The sequence below is a fragment of the Myxine glutinosa genome, chromosome 10 (genome assembly GCF_964187855.1).
Source record: "Myxine glutinosa chromosome 10, kmMyxGlut1.1, whole genome shotgun sequence".
Lineage (NCBI taxonomy): Eukaryota > Metazoa > Chordata > Myxini > Myxiniformes > Myxinidae > Myxine > Myxine glutinosa.
The window spans coordinates 122444631-122457422 of NC_136270.1; positions in this window are offsets into that span (position 1 = coordinate 122444631).

Here is a 12792-nt window from a genome sequence, read left to right on the forward strand (position 1 = left end):
GATTCGGTCAGCTAAGGTGGGCCAGCAGGGGCACGTACACATCCACATGCAGCAATTGCACCTGGGTGCGTACATACCCCCACCCCCAGCCAGTGCGAACAACAACAACAACACCTCCACATCCAGAATCCACAGCACCAAACAAACATGGTGGAACACTCAAACACCCACCTTTATACCCTTCACCACTCACCAACAAAACACACCAGATCATTCATACACACACATACACACACATACATACAGAACACCAACCAAACAACCACCTACACTTACATCATACACCACTCAACACACAAAAACACACTCATGCAAAAATTAATTCATGCATAAACACACACCCTCACCCACTCACCCATATACACAAAATAAGAAATAATAATGGTAACAAAAAAACAAACAAAAAAAAAAAAACACACACACAACCAACCGACACCGTTCGACGTGCCTCCATAAACTTCCTCCATATCCAAAATGAGCCTTTCAAGGCAACCTGGGCCACCTTGTCACACATCCTCCTTCTTTCTGTCCCACACACTCCCAGCCTAGCAAGAAATGCAGAAAAGGAATTGCCAATATACCCTCTACACCCCACCTCAATTGGCTGTCACGAAACGCGCCAACCCTTCTCCCGGCACTCTGCCTCCAGCTCACTGTACTTTCCCCTCTTCCTCTCGTGCACCTCCTCCATGTTCTCTTCCCAAGGTACCGACAACTCCCCTAAGATGACCTGTCTTGTTGCACTTGACCAAATGACAATGTCAGGCCGCAACCTTGTCACACAGATCTCCTCTGGGAATACCAATTGTGGCTTTAGGTCTGCCACCACCTGCCAATCACAAGCATCTGACAGCCTTCTTGCTTTCCACCTCCTCCTCCTCCTCTTTCCACCTCTTTCCACTTGGCCCTTGACAAACCACACGCTCCCCCATCAGTCTCCTTCTCCACTTCTTCTATATATTGTTGCGGATTTGAGAATTGTTGTAAATATCACCCTCTGTCAATTGTAAGTAGTGTCATGATCGTTGTAAATACCTCCGTTTAAGTGTAAAGATCATAGGTCGTCCCCTTAGTTAATCCATCGCAAGCACGTAGGCCACCATATACCCTTCTAAATAGTTATTTCCTTATTATGTGTATTAGTTTAAGGCTGTGTTTCCCATTAGTTGACTCTGCATTGCACCGAATTGAAATAAGATAGATCCCCTTTCAATTCCCTCAAAGCCTCTATTGCCAACTGCATTGCCGCCATTATGCACGTGGTCAAGCCTCGGAGAAGAAGGGGGAGAAGCTACATTACGGGCGTGGCCCGCACCTCGTCATCAGGAGGTGGAGCCAGGAAGCCCTTGCGCCCAACCAGGACTCGGTGGGCATGGCTTGGTAAGGTGTGGTCATGGCTTGGTAGGACGTGGCATATATAGCCCGCGGCACGACGCCCCCAAGAGAGACGATTGAGGAAGGAGATGACCGAGGAAGCCCCCACCAGCTCCAAGTGACCTCGGAATCGTTTCTCGAGTTCACCCCACCGCAGCGGAATCCACCGCAGCTTTTGACCACGGCAGCTTTGAGCGTTGACGGCAGTTGCGGCCGCGAAGAACGCCGCCGTGCGGATACGATTGGGGAGGGTCGGCGGCTGCTCACCTCGAGCCGCGCGATCATACCAACCACCCGCATCCTTCCCGCCTTGTGATCCCACCTCCTCGTCCGTCCAGCCATCCACCTCCTGCCATTCATTCCTATCATCATTCCCCGTGTAAGTCTGATTGTCGTCCGTCCTTTATGTTGTCTGGGGTATAAGTTAAGCCTGTTTAGATAAATTAATATTTGCACTGTGTCTTACTCCTTCTGTCTTTATTTTCGTTTCTTTCCTCCTCCTTGGTTACTTTTGACTTGTACATAATTAGTTAGTAATAAATCCTGTTCTTCCTACCTTACCTTCTGGTTTCCTCACATCCGTTCGTCCTTGTCTTTTCCCAATTGAATACCTGTGGCACGATTTGGCCAACGTTTAAGAATCGGGTCTAGTTACTTGCTAATGGTTCGTGCCGCGGCTGCTAATCCGCTCGGCAATTAACATCTTGTCCGCGGTCGCGAACGAGGTTGCTCACCTGCCTCCCCAGGAGGGAGCTGGGAAACTTTAGGACTCACGTCGGTCAGTCGCGCACAAGGGGACTAATCCCCCCTTGGTAAGGGGAAAGAGGGCCGACGTAGAGATCCGCAACAATTGGCGTCAGGAGCGAGATTCGAACCTGAAGTGGGCTTAGCGCACTCAAATTACGAGTGGCCCAAAATTTTATTTATAACATCCAAATTTGAAATCGTGCCATGGATAGTCAAGGCGATCGGGTGCCGGTGGGAGAGTTAGAAGGGGGGGTAGAGTCGACCCAGGACCCCAGGGAAGTGTATATGGGGGAGAGAGAGGAGGAGAGCAATGGTGATGTGGTTGCGGGGGTATCAGGTGCACAAGATGGCGCCCTCGCGCACGATGTTGCAGCGGCACCAAATGTCGCCGCGCCCATGACCGTAGCAGCGCCGCCGATGGACTGGGGCCTATTCATGCAGCAAATGCAGGCCTTCATGGTCAAGGCGGATGAGGAGAGGGAAGAGAACAGGGGGCTGGGAAACCAAATTGTAGGATTGGGAAACCAACTTGTGGGATTGAGGGCTGACAGTGAGAAAATGGAAAGCAGAATGATGGGAGCAATGAGGGACGAAGCAAGGGGCACCAGTAAGCGATTGGAAAATCAAATCTGGGGGCTAGGAAGCAAATTGGAGCGAATCGGTAAAGTTCGGGATAGAATGGGTGACCGCATACAAAAATGTGGGGAGAGCGCACGAAAATGTGGGGAGACCATGGATCGCATGTTGGGCGAGAGGGTCCCAAGGGTGCACGACGAGGTAACGCGGATCGAGAAGTGCTGGTTGAGCGAGGCGGAGGAAAGCGCGGGTAAAATGACGGGTATAGAGATAGCGACCTGGGGTATGGGGCAGCCGGCGACCGCTGAGGTAGAGGGAATTTTAATACAGCCAGCTGTCGTCGAGGTGAGTAAAGAAAAAATAATGGGTATAGTTGAAATCGAACTTGTAGAGACGACAGACTTGGAAGAGCAACAGTTGGAGGAGGGAATGGATAATGTACAAAGTCCCTGTTCACATCCTGATGCCGTACATGCTAATCCTTATAAAGATTTGCAGGTGCGCGTGGAGAAAAGGATCCCAAAGGTGAGTCGTGCTGTGTATGGTGCTAAGAGGTTTTTCGGCAGAGTGTTTGGCGCGAAGAGAATTGTCGCGCACTTGGGATCGCGAAAGCACCCGGGCATTCGTGGAAGGTCCTTTGTGTGCTGTGTTAAAGCGAATGGCACGCGTGTGAGGAAAACGTGTGCGTCAAAGAGTCAGCGTGTTACAAAGTGTATGGAGTGTGGCACAGAGAGTGAGAGCGATACGGAGTGTACGTGCGAGGGTGAGAGTGACCCGGAGAGTGAGTTGGTGGAGGAGCGGGTGCAAGGATGCACGTTTGGGATGAACGGCGAGAGTGTGCGAGAAAGCACACCTGAGTTGGTTGTGGCACGGGTGTGGGAGAGCCCATTGAAGCGCGTGAGTGGGTGGATGCGAGAGTGCACGCCCATGGTGAGTGGTACGGAGTACGTACCGAGGGAGAGTGCGCAAGACGGTGCGCGAGGTGTGTTAAGGAAGTGTGCGAATGGTGAGTGTGCGTGAGAGGAGTGGTGTGTAACAGGGAGTGCGGTGGTGGAATGGACGGAGTGTGTGGGATGCACTGGAGGCGCCGAGACGCCAGGTTTTGTGAGTGTGAAAAGGGTCGTGTATGCGAGTAAGGCATCGACGTTAAACGGGGCAGCGTTTAGGGCAATGGTTAGCCGACGCGAGCACTCGGTGCGCGGTGCGCTTTGTTGGATGCGAGGCCTGGCGCGGGTCGGTGTTGCGTCGCTTCTCTTCGAAGCGTCGTGGCCGATTCAGGCCTGGCTTCGCCCGCACGGTCGAGTCCGGGCCGTCGGGCAAGGCGACCGGTCCGGTTCAGGGGCAGCTAGGAGGAAGCGGAACGGTGCACCCTGGTGGGGACGGGGTTCCGACCGGGCGAGATTGAGCCATCGGGCTGGGGACCGGAAGGTGCCGCGCCGAGATGGTGCGTGGAATATCGGCCCGACCAAACCGCCTCCCCTGAACCGAATGCCGGACGGATTCAACCTGCAGGCGACCAAACCACCCGAATTCATTCCTCGGCATTGCGAAGCCGAGTTTTAATGATGTAACGACGCACCGAGGCTCAGATATAGCGGACTGTGATGATGATCGTGTTTTGGATTCGAAATTTTGGGATAGGGAATTTGTGATTGGTTAAAATTTGATGGCAAAATTGGTAGTGGGACATGCCCGATGTGGTGGGATGGCAACTCTGCCATCCCTCACAATGGGGCACATGAGCACTAGCTATGGGGGGTTTTTGGCAGTGTAAGTTCGCCGAGGGAGGGTTAGGATAAAATGATAGGGATCTAGAGAACATGACCATAGGTAACGGTAGAGGTAAGTAGCGACATTCCACCTGTAGTGGGGACGTAGGTAGGGTAGTTGGATTATAATAACGAGGGAACGCAATAGTATAAGGGGCGACGGGGAAGCGCGAGTTTTAGCAGGGCACCAGATAGATCAGATGATGCTGTGTGTGTGTGTAAAGGTGTATTCAGTAGCGTATTGTGAAAAGTGTGAGGTGATTGTGAGTTGTATTGAGCGTGGAAGTGTATGGAGCAGTTTATGAGTGAGTAATGTTGATTGTGTGCTGTGTTGAGCAAATGGGCCTGGGAGGAAGGAGGGTGCAGGAAGCACCAGGTGTGATGGCACCGGTGTGCAAATACAGGTGTATGGAGAATGGTTGTATGGAATACATGGAGTATGGAATATATGGAGTCTGGAATGGATGGTGTGGAGTGAGTATGGTGGAAACTGTGGAGTGGAGTGGATGGTGCGAAGGTGTGAATGGGGGAAAAGTGGACCCCTATCACGAATACCCGGGGAGGGTAGTTTAAGAGTTAGGTAGAGGGAGTAGGTAAATTGTAAAGTTTTATCGGCCTGGGACGTGCCTGGAGGATGAGGGTGCAGTGTTGCGGATTTGAGAATTGTTGTAAATATCACCCTCTGTCAATATTGTAAGTAGTGTCATGATCGTTGTAAATACCTCGGTTTAAGTGTAAAGATCATAGGTCGTCCCCTTAGTTAATCCATCGCAAGCACGTAGGCCACCATATACCCTTCTAAATAGTTATTTCCTTATTATGTATATTAGGCTGTGTTTCCCATTAGTTGACTCTGCATTGCACCGAATTGAAATAAGATAGATCCCCTTTCAATTCCCTCAAAGCCTCTATTGCCAACTGCATTGCTGCCATTACGCACGTGGTCAAGCCTTGGAGAAGAAGGGGGAGGAGCTACATTACGGGCGTGGCCCGCACCTCGTCATCAGGAGGTGGAGCCAGGAAGCCCTTGCGCCCAACCAGGACTCGGTGGGCACGGCTTGGTAAGGTGTGGTCATGGCTTGGTAGGGTGTGGCATATATAGCCCGCGGCGCGACGCCCCCAAGAGAGACGATTGAGGAAGGAGATGACCGAGGAAGCCCCCACCAGCTCAAAGTAACCTCGGACTCGTTTCTCGAGTTCACCCCACCGCAGCGGCATCCACCGCAGCTTTTGACCACGGCAGCTTTGAGCATTGACGGCAGTTGCGGCCGCGAAGAACGCCGCCGTGCGGATACGATTGGGGAGGGTCGGCGGCTGCTCACCTCGAGCCGTGCTATCATACCAACCACCCGCATCCTTCCCGCCTTGTGATCCCACCTCCTCGTCCGTCCAGCCATCCACCTCCTGCCATTCATTCCTATCATCATTCCCCGTGTAAGTCTGATTGTCGTCCATCCTTTATGTTGTCTGGGATATAAGTTAAGCCTGTTTAGATAAGTTAATATTTGCACTGTCTTGCTCCTTCTGTCTTTATTTTCGTTTCTTTCCTCCTCCTTGGTTACTTTTGACTTGTACATAATTAGGCTGGTTAAATTTTTTTTCCTGTTTATCATCACTTTTTTTCAAAAAAGTGGGTAGGGAGGGAGGGTTTTTTTTTTTTTTCCCCTGAGTGAAGTGTTAATGGATTGTTCAACGCACAATATGTTTTTTTCTTAAATATACTTGATCGGACATATATGATGAATCATGTTATGATTTCTAAACTAGTAAACCTTCATAAGTACGCACTGATACGATTTAAATAAAGAAAATAAAGAAACCTATGTCACATTGAGTTCTGTTTACTTTTAATATTTGCTGATACAACACAATGGTAGACCAAAACTTCGGCTTTTAAGAATAATGTCCAGTTGCCATACATGTATCTATCAGCAGCTATTGCCATAGCATTCATACATATTTGACTAGAATTCCTCGCCACGAAATATTACTTCATGGTACTGGTACATGCATATTGAGCAGTTTGGCAGACATGGAAGAGGACATAAACCACATCAAAAGAATGTTTGATTCGCGTTTATACCTCTATCTATCAGCAGCTACTGCTATTACAGCACTCATAGATGTATCTATCTATCAGCAGCTACTGCTATTGTAGCACTCATAGATGTATCTATCTATCAGCAGCTACTGCTATTATAGCACTCATAGATGTATCTATCTATCAGCAGCTACTGCTATTATAGCACTCATATATGTATCTATCTATCAGCAGCTACTGCTATAATAGCACTCATAGATGTATCTGTATATCAGCAGCTACTGCTATTATAGCACTCATAGATGTATCTGTATATCAGCAGCTACTGCTATTATAGCACTCATAGATGTATCTATCTATCAGCAGCTACTGCTATTATAGCACTCATATATGTATCTATCTATCAGCAGCTACTGCTATTATAGCACTCATAGATGTATCTGTATATCAGCAGCTACTGCTATTATAGCACTCATAGATGTATCTATCTATCAGCAGCTACTGCTATTATAGCACTCATAGATGTATCTGTATATCAGCAGCTACTGCTATTATAGCACTCATAGATGTATCTATCTATCAGCAGCTACTGCTATTATAGCACTCATAGATGTATCTATCTATCAGCAGCTACTGCTATTATAGCACTCATATAGATGTATCTATCTATCAGCAGCTACTGCTATTATAGCACTCATACATGTTGAGTAGAATGTTGGTTGCCGTTTATTCATGTATCTATCATCACCTACTACTACATGTAGTGGAGCGCTCGTTTAATTTTTGAATAGAAATCCACAGCAATAATTATCACGTGAGGTTCTCCCGTTTGCCGATATTTGGCTTCTCCTTCAGAATACCAAATACTTCTTGAACTTCCGAGTGGGCCTCTTCTCGGCAGTACGACTCTTACTGCAGGTACTGCATATAGGATATGACTCATCTGTGGTACTCAGCTCCTCAACACAGCCACAGAAATAGCACACATCTTCATAGCCAGCCGTGTAGTATGGCTTCTCTGTCGCATCGTTGCATGTGAGATTGGCTTTGGCGTAGACATTATTGAAGACGTTTGCCTCATTGGTCTCCTGCAGATCGGCGAAGTTCGAGCACAAGTAACTTGGCTCAGACAGTACGCGAGCACATACAAAATTCGAACTTGTTCCACTGAGTGGGAACGGATTTTACTGACTTCGCAAGCAAAAAAAAAAAAAAAAAAAAAATTATGGGCAGACGACTTTTATGGGGTGGGCGGCGATGATAAACAGGAATTTTTTTTTAACCAGCCTTAGTAATAAATCCTGTTCTTCCTACCTTACCTTCTGGTTTCCTCGCATCCGTTCGTCCTTGTCTTTTCCCAATTGAATACCTGTGGCACGATTTGGCCAACGTTTAAGAATCGGGTCTAGTTACTTGCTAATGGTTCGTGCCGCGGCTGCTAATCCGCTCGGCAATTAACATCTTGTCCGCGGTCGCGAACGAGGTTGCTCACCTGCCTCCCCAGGAGGGAGCTGGGCAACTTCAGGACTCACGTCGGTCAGTCGCGCACAAGGGGACTAATCCCCCCTTGGTAAGGGGAAAGAGGGCCGACGTTGAGATCCGCAACAATATATATATATATATATATATATATATATATTGTTGCGGATATGGGATTTGCATCCATCCATATCCGCTTGTAAATATTCCCCTGTTTCCTCAATACTTCCCAACTATCCCCAATCCCCCATTCCCTAGTCCCATTTTCTGTAAACAACACTCTGTAGACCCGACCCCCCCCCTATTTCCCCCATAAAATGTCGCATCCAGGTCCACCGCATCTCACGTAGACAACTATAGGACATCTTGCTAGTTATTCTTAGTCTATGTCAGTTAAGGACTCGTTTCCATTAATTCTGACTCTTCGTTGCTCCAGAAGGTGATTGTATGGCACCGTTAGGAAGTTTAGGACCTCCCAATACCTCCCCGCAGCTCTTCCTCACGGTTCAACAACAACAACAACAACAACGGCGGCGGGCGCGGGGAGTGCGCGTCCTCACTCCGGCTTGGTTGGTAGGGGGTGTTGGGAGGGCACCAGGCCTTTCCAACGAGCCGCCATCGAACATGTGCTCGACGGGGTTACCACGTAGGGGCTCGCTGTCAGCTCCTCGTCAAGGGCGGAGCCCGGTAACCCCCGCACCCAATAGAAGCGGCGGACCGGTCCCATCTGGGGCGGAGCCAACCAGCCGAGGGCGTGTGACTCCCCGCTGAGCATGCGCAGGAAGAGGGAGGTGACGTCAGATGCGCGCTGAGCTTGGAGAAAGAAAGACGCCACCTCCGAGCGCTGTGAAGCCTCCCTGCATCTATTGGACCGTGCTTGATCCTGCCCCCGAGCCAAGGTGCACCTTGTGCTATCGAACTACCTGTCCTTCCCTGCCATCAATCCCTGTGTAAGTCAGCCTTGTTCCGTTTGTCTGTGGTCTGTCGGGGATAGATAAGATTGTATCTAAGTGCCTATCTCTTCTGTGTCTTTTACCTCACTCTACCTTGTAATCTACCCCTTTTCTCCACCACTAATTATATCCTCCTCCGGAGGTCTTGAGAACTGTACCCCTTGCGTCGTTTCATTTATCCCAGTCGTTGTGTCCTTTCCATCATTGATTTAGCGTAACGCGATTTGGCCAACGTTCGAGTGTAATCGGGTGAGTTGGGGAAGAATCGGGGGAACTGTACGAACACGGCGGCCATTCCGCTCGGTCAAGCAACATCTTTAGCCGTGTCCATAACAATTGGTGTCAGGAAGTGAGATTGGACCCGAAGCGCGTTTCACGCGCTCGAAATTATTAACTGTGAAATTTGTTTTGTTTTAAAATAAAAACCCGAATTTTGAAAGTCGCGCTATGGCAGATCAAGACGGCTGGGTTCCGGTAGAGGAGAGTGAGGCAGGGTCGATCCAGGACCAAATTGAGGGACATGAGGAGAGCGAAGCAGTGAGTGCGGCAGGTTCGCAAAATGGCGTCCTCGCGCACGAGGTTACGGGCGTGCAAAATGGCGCCTCGCACATGGCTACGGCGGCCGCACCCGCTGCACAAGTGGGAGGGATGGCCCAAATGCAGGCCCTCATGGAGCAATTTATGGTACAAATGCAGGCGTCCCTCAACCTGCAGAAGGACGAGATGAGGGCTGATAGTGAGCGATTGGGTGAGCGATTGGAGGGCCAAATGGGGGTAATGAGGGATGAAGCGAGGGCTCAGAGTGAGCAATTGTGGGTAATGAGGGACGAAGCGAGGAGTACCGGTGAGGGATTAGACAAGAAATTAGAGGGGTTAGACAATGGGATAGAAGGGGTGAAACATGGGTTAACGGGGGTATAAAACAGAATGGCCGCTCAAGAGAATCAAATGGAAGGGATGAAAAAGGGCTTAGAGGGGTTAGAAAACAGTATGGAAGGCAAATTGAGGGACATGAGGGACCAAGCGGAAAGGGAAGTTAAAAAAATGGGGCAGCAGATAGAGGGGGTCAGAATGGGGGTAGAAACTAAATTGGATGCTCACAGGGAGGAAATGGAGCAGATGAGGGTGGCATCTGGGCAGGAGATGCAAGTGATGGGAGAAGAGATCAGAAGAGGTGTGAGTGAGGAGGTCGGAGGAGTGCGCGAGGAGGTGAGGCACTGTAAGGAGCACATGGAGATGGAGGTGAGAAAGGGGACTGTAAAATTGCAAGGTGGTATAGAGGAGTTGACGCTGGGAGTGGAACAGCTGACGGAGGGACAAAAAGAACTAACGGAGCAGGTTCAAAGGAACACTGCGGTATTAGGAGGGTTAAAAGCGACACAAAATGACCTAAAAAATGACTTGATAGCGACACAGAGGCAATGTCAGATGGTACGTGAGGGACTGACAACGAGGTTGGACGAGGTGACAGAGGTAATGGAGACGAAGGACCGGCAGGTGAGGACGCACATAGAAACGGTCAAGGTGGCCTTAGAGGACGAGCTTGAGGAGACGCACCGGGAAATAAAAGAGGTGAAGCAGAAATTAGAAGAAGTGGAAGAAGGGGTAAACTAAATTAAGAAGCGACGGAGAGGGGATAAGAAAGAGATCAAAGAGGAAGTAAAAGAATTGGTCCAAAAGTCTGTGTTCGGATCGTGATGATGTGCTCATTAACCGGATGAGGGATTCGCAGGTGATGGAGGAGAAGCGAAGAGAAAGAGGACCCGGTGTAAGTGGTGACCAATATGGTCGTGCGTATGATGCGCCAGGTGATTTAATAAGCTTGGGGGTCGAGATGGACCCGGGTGTTCGTGAGAGGCCGTTGGTGAAGTGTGCGACAGGTCTGGTGTGCGAAAAAGGAGGTGTGCGAGAAAGTCCGACTCTGGGGTGTGTGAGGAAAAAGTGCGTGCCAAGGAGTGAGGGTGCTGTCGAGAGTGAGTCGGTCGTAGCGCGTGTGCGAGGGAGCACATGGAAGCGCGTAGTGAGGAGTGTTACGGAGGATGTAAAGGGAGAATGCACGCCTGTGGTGAGTGTTACAGAGGATGTAACGGGAGAGTGTGCGCGAGAAAGATGTGTGACGGACAGGTGCATGGGGAAAGAGTGCGCTGTCAAAAGTAAGGAAGAGTGTACACCTGTGGTGAGTGTTACAGAGGGTGTAACGGGAGAGTGTGCGCGAGAATGGTGTGTAACGGACAGGTGCATGGGGAAAGAGTGCGCTGTCAAAAGTAAGGAAGAGTGTACACCTGTGGTGAGTGTTACAGAGGGTGTAACGGGAGAGTGTGCGCGAGAAAGGTGTGTAACGGACGGGTGCATGAGGAAAGAGTGCGCTGTCAAGAGTGGAGGTGAGAGTAGTAAGAGTGACACGGAGCGTGAGTTGGTTGTGACAGGTGAGAAAGGAAGCACACCTGGAATGGTAGAGCGTGTGTGGGAATGCACGCTGGAATTGGTAGTGAGGCACGTGGTTGGGTGTGCGAGTGAAAGCACACCTGTGATTGTCACAGAGGAGGTGACCGAGGAAGGGGCGCGAAGAGGTGTGTTGGTGAGGTGTGCGTCCAACGAATGTGTGCCAAAGTGTTCGGTGGTCAGGTGTGTGACCAAGGCTGGGAGTGGAATGAGTGTACCTGGGTGTGTAAGAGAAGGTACGACGAGGAGCATGGAAACGGCTGGATGTATGAGCAAGAAAGGGGTAGCGTATGCGTGTAAGCATGCAGGTGAGGCATCGACGGTAACCGGGTTAGCGGTTAGAGCGACTTTTAGCCGAATCGGGCCCTCGGTGCGTGCCGGGCTTCGCGTGCCGCGAGAACCAGCGGGGATCCGAGCCACGGCGGGTTCGAAAGGACCGCCGTACGCGATCCACGCTGGGCCTCGCTTTGAACGGCCGCGTCCGTGCTCCACTAGGCGGAGCGGGCAGCCCGATAGGAAGGGTCGTCAAGGCGACCACTTTTTGTTGAGACGTGCCGGCAGGTCGAGATCGGGACATTGGATGGCTCCACGCCGAGGTGGTGCGTGGGATCTCGGCCCGGGTAAGCCCCCGTCCCTGCCCCGAATGCGGGACGTATCCAGCCGCTGGCCCAAAACAACCCGCATTCATTGCTTGGCTGTACGAAGCCGAGCTTTAGAAGTGAATTGGCGCACCGAGAGGCATTAGTAAGTAGACTGTAATGACGAGGATAGTGTTTTGGCCCTGAAATTAGAAAAAAACAAAATTTGATGATTGGCAAAGGATTGGCAGTAATGATTGGCAGATGATGGGTAGTGATTGGCAAATTTTTGATTTGTTGAAATTTGATGTGCAAAATTGGTAGTGGGAGATGCCCGATGTGGTGGGATGGCAACTCTGTCATCCCTCACAAACAGGGGGCAAAGGAGCACTAGTTATGGGGTTGATGGCAGTGAAAACTAGCCCGGGTGGGTTAGGATATTGTGTGTAGGGATCTAGAAGAGATTGACATTAGGTGACGTTAAGGTTTAGATAGTGACTGATACCTGTAGAGGGGACGCAGGTAGATTAGAGTGGATGATAATGACGAGGGAGCACAATAGTTTAAAGGGACGACTGGGAAGCGCAAGTTTCAGAGGGGAGTAGTTAGATGAGATGATGCTGTGTGAGAACTGGACAGGTGTGTGGAGCAGTGTATGAGTAGGGAGTGTTGTGGATCAGCGCGAATGCGCTTGGGGGAGAGAAGGGTGCAGGCGGCACCAAGTATGAGAGCACAGGTGTGCAAGTACAGGTGTGTGGAATATATGGAGCAGAGAATGAGTGGTGTGGAGAGAGTTGGAGTAAGTGGTACGGAGTGGTGTGCATGGTGCGAAG